The sequence below is a fragment of the Amphibalanus amphitrite genome, unplaced genomic scaffold (assembly GCF_019059575.1).
Source record: "Amphibalanus amphitrite isolate SeventyFive unplaced genomic scaffold, NRLGWU_Aamphi_draft 000322F_arrow, whole genome shotgun sequence".
Taxonomy (NCBI): Eukaryota; Metazoa; Arthropoda; class Thecostraca; order Balanomorpha; family Balanidae; genus Amphibalanus; species Amphibalanus amphitrite.
This window is the reverse complement of record NW_024881817.1, coordinates 1-8,240: the sequence shown is the minus strand read 5'-3', so window position 1 is coordinate 8,240 and position 8,240 is coordinate 1.

Below are 8,240 nucleotides of genomic sequence, written 5' to 3'. Positions count from 1 at the left end.
CCTTGACACCCACCCTAATGTATGGGAGCAACATCAAATCACATGTTTGAACGTTTGAAACCACGAAAAGCTTGCAAACACGCGGCTAATGCGAGCCGACATACGCCGAATCGCGATTTCGGCCAAACATGGTCACGGAAAAGAGGTCACAGGTCAAAGGTCATTGGGGTCAGGGTCATGAAATTTTCAGGGAACGTGTAAAATTGATTAATGCGAGGGTACTGAAAGTTTCGTCGCGATCGGCCGCTTTTTACGCGAGTTATTCGCGAAAAACCTTAGGGGGGGTTGCATCAACCCCCCCTGTGCCGGCGAGGGTTAGGGGGGCCGAAACAGCCCCCCCCCTATGGGTCGTAGGGTCCGCCGATAGCCCTACGGGGCGCGGGTTAACGGATAAAACGAGCGTGTGCCTTTACGGTAAGTAGCAGCACGTACCAATTTTAGCCCTCGCCGGCCGAGGGGATGGGGCGGGTGCCGCCCCTCTTGAATTTTTTGTATCGAGTGGCAGATGTTGCCACGCAAAGCAGTAAATACCACCACGTTTACCGAGGGTATACCTATGATTTAAAAATTTTAGATCTGCGTTGACGTCACAAATTCTAAGGGGGCGTGAAAATGCATTTGTCCCTTAGAATCTGAAAAAGTAAGTTTGAAATTCATTATCTCCGAATTAAAGCAATTCGCGATGCTGTGAGTGCCCAAAACGGCAAGTGCAAACCAGGGGCCCCTATTTGGCTATCTCAACTCAAAACTAATGTTAAGGTGGGATGGTCACATTAAATCTCACAAGCGGCTTATATTTCTCAAAGTTTCCAAATAACCTCACGGTATCTTGTCCTTTACGAGCTCAACTCGCCAAACACTTTTGAAAGTGGCTAAAAGTTTTATTATGTAAAAAGCAACGTTATGATATCTCCCCTGCACTCTCTCTCTCTCTCTCTCTCTCTCTCTCTCTCTCTCTCTCTCTCTCTCTCTCTCTCTCTCTCTCTCTCTCTCTCTCTCTCTCTCTCTCTCTCTCTCTCTCTCTCTCTCTCTCTCCCTCTCTCTTCCTGATTGAAAACAGTTTGGACATGGAAATGGAGCGTAGAAATGTAATGATAATGTTTTAAGCATACAGAATCTATACCTGAATTGCGTTATTTAGCCTTTCCACAAATCAGCCATTCCACGAAACGTGCTTTCAATCACTGTCTGGCTTGCATACCTGTTATCCCCCCCATGCAAATAGGCTATCCAATGACGTTAACAGGCCGCGGTGCCAATGGGCTGCCATCACGGGCGGACGTGAGGGCGGACCACGAGTGGAGGGCACTCAGCGGGGCTGGCCGGCGGGCCATACAATAACGCCCTCCGGCCGTGTTTGGCCGCGTGCAATCACCGCTCCTACGCAAACAGTGCATAATTGCACCGGGCCGCTCTGCGCTGTAGTGCTTTCAGCTCCGCTAAGTAAAGAACTACGTCATACGCCATTGGCTCTGAGTACCTGTACAAAGGGAAAATGTGTAGATTTTGGCACAGATGTCCCTCACCTATGTACTCGTCTGTATTTGTGCATGCAGCTGTTGAGATGAATGTAACGATGAAAGCGAAAAATTGCACACAAACACAACGAAAACATAAATCCACGCCTTTCTCATCTTTCGCTGAGATTATTGCGTCAAAAACTTTGTTGAGATAGGTAGAAGCTCATAAAACATCATTGGAGTGTCAATCGTGAAATAAAGTGGATTGTTCTCGAATTAGGGTCTTTTACTTTTCCCCCGTGTTACAGTGGACCTCAGATTGTCATACCTTTTTGGACTGCTTTTCTAAACTTATTGTCGTAATTAATGATGAAACTGAAAGTGAACGGATTATTTGCCTTGTTCACCAGGCTGACCTAAGCTCTATAGCCTGGGGCTGACCCGATCGGCTGGTGCAGTGGTGCTGCCGGCGCAGCTAGTGAGGCCGTCCGATCGGCGCGACATCTATGGCGCAGCACAGCCACTAAAGCGGATCGGCTTTTCCCACATGGCAAGCGAGTGGTTTTAGAAAAAGTTCCTAGACTCAACTACTAACATTGATAGAGTGATGAAAGTTGTAACAAAAAAAAAAAAAAAATATTGCATGTCAATTAGCTTGTTCCAGAGCTGAGCTGGTAGAGTTTCGGACTCCGGTAGCGAGAGCCCGGGTTCGAGTCGCTCCGCCGCTCGGTATTTGAAGCTCCTGATGGTGATGGCGTGCGGTTGGTCAACACCCTTTATGTCGTTTCCATCCTCAGAACATTCAAGTCCTCATCCACGCCGCAACCCTGTTTCGGGCTGGACAGGCAACTTTATCTCATGCGGGCGTCTCCAATTGGAGCGCAACCGCAGCTCCTAAGAGAGCCCAGCCGTAGAAGGTGCAGAGAGTGCTTGGGGGGGGGGGGGGCTGGTGAGCCTGTCCATTCCGGGGCTCAGCCCCGGCGACGCACTAGGGTGCCCGCCCAGACCAATGTCTCACCCTAATTTCTATCATCCTCCCGGCTCTGCAATGGTCTCATTAGACCAAAAGGACCTAACCCAACAAAACAAAAACAAATTGCGGTTGGTGGAGGCAGCCGCATGCGGCTTCCCCCGTTATTTCCCCCGTTATTCGGCACTGCGCGACCCTACGACGGATGGCAGGGGTCGAGGTTAATTTTATTTACCTATGGTAGGTACATATTTGTACAGACACAAAAAGAGAATGAGACAGACTTAAATAAAAAAGAGGGAGAGAGAGGGAGAGTGAGAGGGTCCTTTGACTTGTGGCGCTGTGTAGCGCAGGCCGTGCTCGCTGCTCGTGCCCACGGCTCCCTAAACTGAGGACCGCGGTGGCTCACTGGTTCAGGAAAGGTCACGCTGTCACCTGCCAGGGTAGCTGCGGCCGGGGCCCCGGGAGGGGCGGACCGGGGGGGGGGGGGTCGAGTGTCTACCCATTGTCCGGCTCTGTCGGTGCTGTGACCTGCAGCGCAGAGGGAGAGTGCTGAGACTGGAGAGAGGAGAGAGCAGCGAGATCCGCGATCGGAGAGAGCAGGAGGAGCCGGTAGTGAGTGAGGAGCAGACGAGGTGGGGTGATTTGACAGCAAATCCACAGCGGAACGGAAAGAAAACATTGAATAATTGAGAAGGCATATCGTTGCCAGAAACGTCACAAGGTCAACAGATCGTTGATATTTCTGAGAAAGTCGATGCTCAATGCTCGTTTGGTGACATTGTGACGAATAGAAGACCGGCAGCATCAAGACAGCAAGAGCGAAAGGATCGAGGTTTGCTAGAGTGGAGTGCGGACTGCGGAATCTCTTATGCAATGGAGGTGTTCAGTTGAACACGTTTGTTGAATTAGGAATCATCCACCATGAAGCTGGTACTTTTTGGCATGTAAGTTTCATTCAGTGTTATTCATCGTCGTGTGACCTCCACTCACAATACGAAAGTAAACAAAAGTAACAAACAATAAGCAACTAAATCCCAATAGGTATGTGCAAGATTTGATACGTTGTGAATACCTAAAAGACTGCGATAGAGACCGTCATGTAAAAGAAATGACCGAACTTGTGTGTCATATCATGACAACACGCTTACCTATAGTAAAAAAAAAAAATAATAAATAGCCGAAATAAATTAGGCATAAATTACGGATAGCTAAGTTGCCAAGTCAGCAAGGAGCACTGGGAGCCTCATAGAACTACAACAGACGATATTTTGTTTGAAACAGCTGGTAGATTTCGGCTCAATTCACTGCACTGTATTAGGTGGCCCCAGCGGACACGGTTGCTGATTGGCTGATGGGCTGACCGGCGCGCTGATTGGCTGTTTCAGCGTGCTCCTGTGCCATCTCGGCCTCTCATTGGCTGCCTTCCGGATCATCAGCTGCACAGAGACGTCCTTTTTGCGCCACATGGCCGCGGGCGATCGGACTGCTGTCGCGCGCTGTCTGGCACACCAGCGAAGGAGGCTCAGGTCAGGGCAGGTCAGGGTCAGGTCAGGTCACAGTCAGTGTCAGCTCTTACGGTTAGTGTCAGGTTACGGTTAGTGTCAGTTCAAGTCAGTGTCAGGTCACGTCAGTTTGTGTCAGGTCACGGTCAGGTCAGAGTCATGCCAGGGTCGGGAAGGTAAAGGAAAGGTCAGGGGCAGATCAGGTCAGGGCCGGGTTAGGTCAAGGTCAGGGTCAGTGTAAGGGTCAGGTCGGGGTCAGGTCAGGGTCAGGTCAGGGTCAGGTCAGGGTCAGGTCAGGGTCAGGTCAGGGTCAGGTCAGGGTCAGGCTTACAATCAGGTCAGGGTCAGGTCAGGGTCAGGTCAGGTTCAGGGTTCACTCTCTCTCTCTCTCACTCTCTCTCTCTCTCCCTCCCTCTCCCTCCCTCCCTCTCTCTCTCTCTCTCTCTCTCTCTCTCTCTCTCTCTCTCTCTCTCTCTCTCTCTCTCTCTCTCTCTCTCTCTCTCTCTCTCTCTCTCTATCTATCTATCTGGTCTCACACCTCCTCGCGCTATTTTCGGCAGGCTGTGCCGACTGCGGCTGCCCGATACGCTCCGGCCCCCGACTGCCATGGAGCGGCTCTGGAGGGAGAGCTGCCGCGCTGCCGAGCGAGGCTCTGCGACCAGTGGGTCCATTGAATCCAGCGGTCCCAGTGGGTCCAGTGGGTCCACTGGTCCCAGCACCACATTGTCTCCACTCCCGGCCCCGCCCTTAGCGGCTGTCGCTTCACGAGCGACAATATCACCAACACCGACACCAGCAGCAGCAAAACTGACACCAATAGCGACACCTGCACCAACAGTGACACCAGCACCATCACCGACACCAGCAACGACACCTTCACCAAAGTCACCACCAGCAGCACCATTATCACCACCAGTGGCTGCCGCGGCAGAGGTTCGCCCCCTGCCGCCGCGGCGCGCGCCGCCGCCGCCGCCCGGGGCACCAGTCAGCTCACCGGGGCCCGGCCCCGGCACTGGGGAGCTTCCCCGGCGGGGGGACGGTGTGCTGGGACCGACCCCGGCTGTCGAGGTGTCCCGGGCAGCAGCAGGAACTCTAGGGGCCACTGCCGGACAGGGACGGTCAGCACAGGACCAGCGCCGAGGACCGGGGCGAGGGACGCAGTCGGCACCGACAGGTAAGACCATAGGCTGCGCAGTGCGCACTTACCGCTGCACTACCGGGACAAGTAGGGCAATGTGCGAATGAAACCGGGAATATCACAGGCACTTAGGCCGGGAACGAATGGCTGTAGTTGGGGATTTCGCGCATGCCTCAACATCTGATAAAAGAAACTCCTTATTTGTTTGACATCTTTTGAACGTACCCGGCTTACTCGCGATATTGACTCCGTTTCCGTTTCGTGAACGGCATCCCAGCGTGACGACTGACGACTGGCCAGTATCTCCTGTAAGTTGTAACAAGTTCCCGCAACTGCTCAGAGCAATGACCGCCTTCTGCAGCTCCTCCGTAAAGTGAATCTGAATGAGCGAAGTAAACAAATTTGGGTCTTGGAATACAAAGCAAAAGCACCGGAATATCCCTAAGCATCTTTATTTTAGAAAACATTCTTATATATGGTGAAGTGAATGGTCCCGCCTTTTTTCCCAAAGATTTAACCCTCGCACCGACGGGGGGGGGGTCGGATATCCGCCCCCCTGAGGTTTTTCGCGAATAGCGGGAAAACTGCGGCGCGTAGCGCCGCGAAATTTGGTATGACTATACCCTCATCAATTTTACACATGGTGTGCAAGTTTGAACCTCCTACCTTTCAAGGTCAGGTCACCAGGTCACTTTGAATGACCCAACCTCAAGTCACTTTTTTGCAACTTTGTCACCGTGCCAGAGCTACAGTAGATGTCGGAGGCCTTTGAAAGTCGCAGGATGTTATTAGGTCATTAGTAGCTACAATTTGTATATCTCGGAATTTTGATATCGGTGACCTAAGGTCAGGTCAATTTCGCGACCTCCCCATTATAAGTCAATGGGGGAAAAATCAACTCCCTGTTTTTACCACTAAAACGGGTCGGAAAGGCCCCATATACCATACATGACTTTATATACGATCAACCTTCACTACCTTGAGGTCTGTTTTGCTGTTGGGCAGCTGTGAGGTCATGTGACGTCATCAAAGGTCACCAAAGGTTTTTGGCCAATAACTCCGTACAGGAACAAGATGCAGACGCGTGGATGGTCTCATTGTGTTCAGCTCGTCAAGACGCATCGAATGATATACATGATGACCTCGAGGTCACGTGACCTGAGGTCAACCTTTGACCTTGACCTTTCGAGGTCAACATATATATCATTCGATGTGGATTGACGAGAGGATCACGATGATGCCCTTAGTTTGTTCCTATCTTGACTAATTCGAAAGTTATTCGAGAAAAACTATCTCCATATCTAGCGCCACCATTTTGACTTTTTCGACCCCTGTGACGTCATCTTTGACCTGACCTGAAAATGACCTTTGTAAAAATTGTAGATCTTGACCGTGCGTATCCGATGCCGTTTACCGCTTGTCGCTATCTTGCTTCGTTCTCGAGATCTCAGGGGGGGCGGTCATCCGCCCCCCCGTGTCGGTGCGAAGTTGGCGCAGACCCCCGTCGGTGCGCGGGTTAAATGGAAAATGCATAAAATTAACCTAATCTTAGGTCACCTATATGAAAATTCCGAGATATACATGCTATTCATAATGCTGTCCTTACCAGTTGCTGAGGTCACTTGACGTGACCTAGTGACCTTGACCTAACAGAGACTTTGGCCTTGCATTGGTTCTCGTCATATGTGCAGAAAAGACGGAATATATGATAAGGTATGCCGTAAGCCGTTTTTTAGATATTCGTAAAACCCGCAAAAGGTGTACCCTCCCCCCCCCCCCTCCACAGGGTGAGCGGGCGCGGATTAACTAAGTTCAGCCTGTTTTGCCGAGCGCCAAATAGCACTGAACAGTGAACGTTGCCGAGAAGGTTGTGTGCTAAAAGACGCTTGTATAAACAGATCCTGATATGGATATGCCGTAGTTGGCCACAGACGATGTAAAAAGTCACAATGAAGGAGACTGGCGCACGCATCTGCTGCTGAGCGTCACCGTGTCAGTTTGCAATGATGCTCAAATGTCCAAACATTAGTGCGGCCGCACAGTGCCGAGACCGGCCGGCTGCACAGTGCGGAGACTGGCCGGTGTCACGGTGCCGAGACTGGCCGGCTGCACAGTGCCGAGACTGGCCGGTGTCACGGTGCCGAGATTGGCCGGCCGCACAGTGCCGAGACGGGCCGGTGTCACAGTGCCGAGACTGGCCGGTCGCACAGTGCCGAGACGGGCCGGCCGCACGGTGCCGAGACGGGCCGGTGTCACAGTGCCGAGACGGGCCGGTGTCACAGGGCGCCCGGAGCTGGGCATCACAGTGCCGAAACTGGCCGGTGTCACAGTGCCGAGATTGGCCGGCCGCACAGTGCCGAAACTGGCCGGTGTCACAGTGCCGAGATTGGCCGGCCGCACAGTGCCGAGACGGGTCGGTGTCACAGTGCCGAGACTGGCCGGTGGCACGGTGCGGAGACCGGCCGGTGGCACGGTGCGGAGACTGGCCGGCCGCACGGTGCCGAGACGGGCCGGTGTCACGGTGCCGAGACGGGCCGGTGTCACAGGGCGCCCGGAGCCGGGCCTCACAGTGCCGAGATCGGCCGGTGTCACAGGGCGCCCGGATTTGGGCCGCAGACGACCCGGCCGCGGCTGTGTTTATGCCCAGAACGGATTTTGTGCGGGCTGTGCGCGGGTGGACCGGGCTCTGCTGCCGCAAACGGCATCTGCCAGCAGTCAGTCCGCGGTCGGCAGTCGGCGCCGGCGGTAGGTTATGTGCGCCAGGATGGCCCGCAGTGGAGCCCAGTCCTCGTGTCGGCCGCGCTGGTCCTGACGGCCGGCTGTGCCGCGGCCCAGCAGCAGCGCAGAAGCAGCAGCAGCAGCAAGGCCGCCCCGCTCACTGCCGACGAGGTGTCGCATGGTAACAAGAGCACTTCAGCAAGAACTTCTGCCAGCCGTCAGAGAACTCCGCGTCTCGGGTGGAGTCATGGACAACAGGCTGACTCTGCTGACTCCCCGAGTGACTGAGCTCACCGACCACATTGTGAGGGTGAACAAAGTCAGCGGGAGGAGGGCCGGGGATCCCCGCCGGCCGGTCCCGGCGCCGGCGGGACACCGGGTCCGGCGCGGTCAGGGGCGGGCCCTTCACGTCAGTCGGAGGCCCGACACGAGCAGCAAGTCGGCGAGCA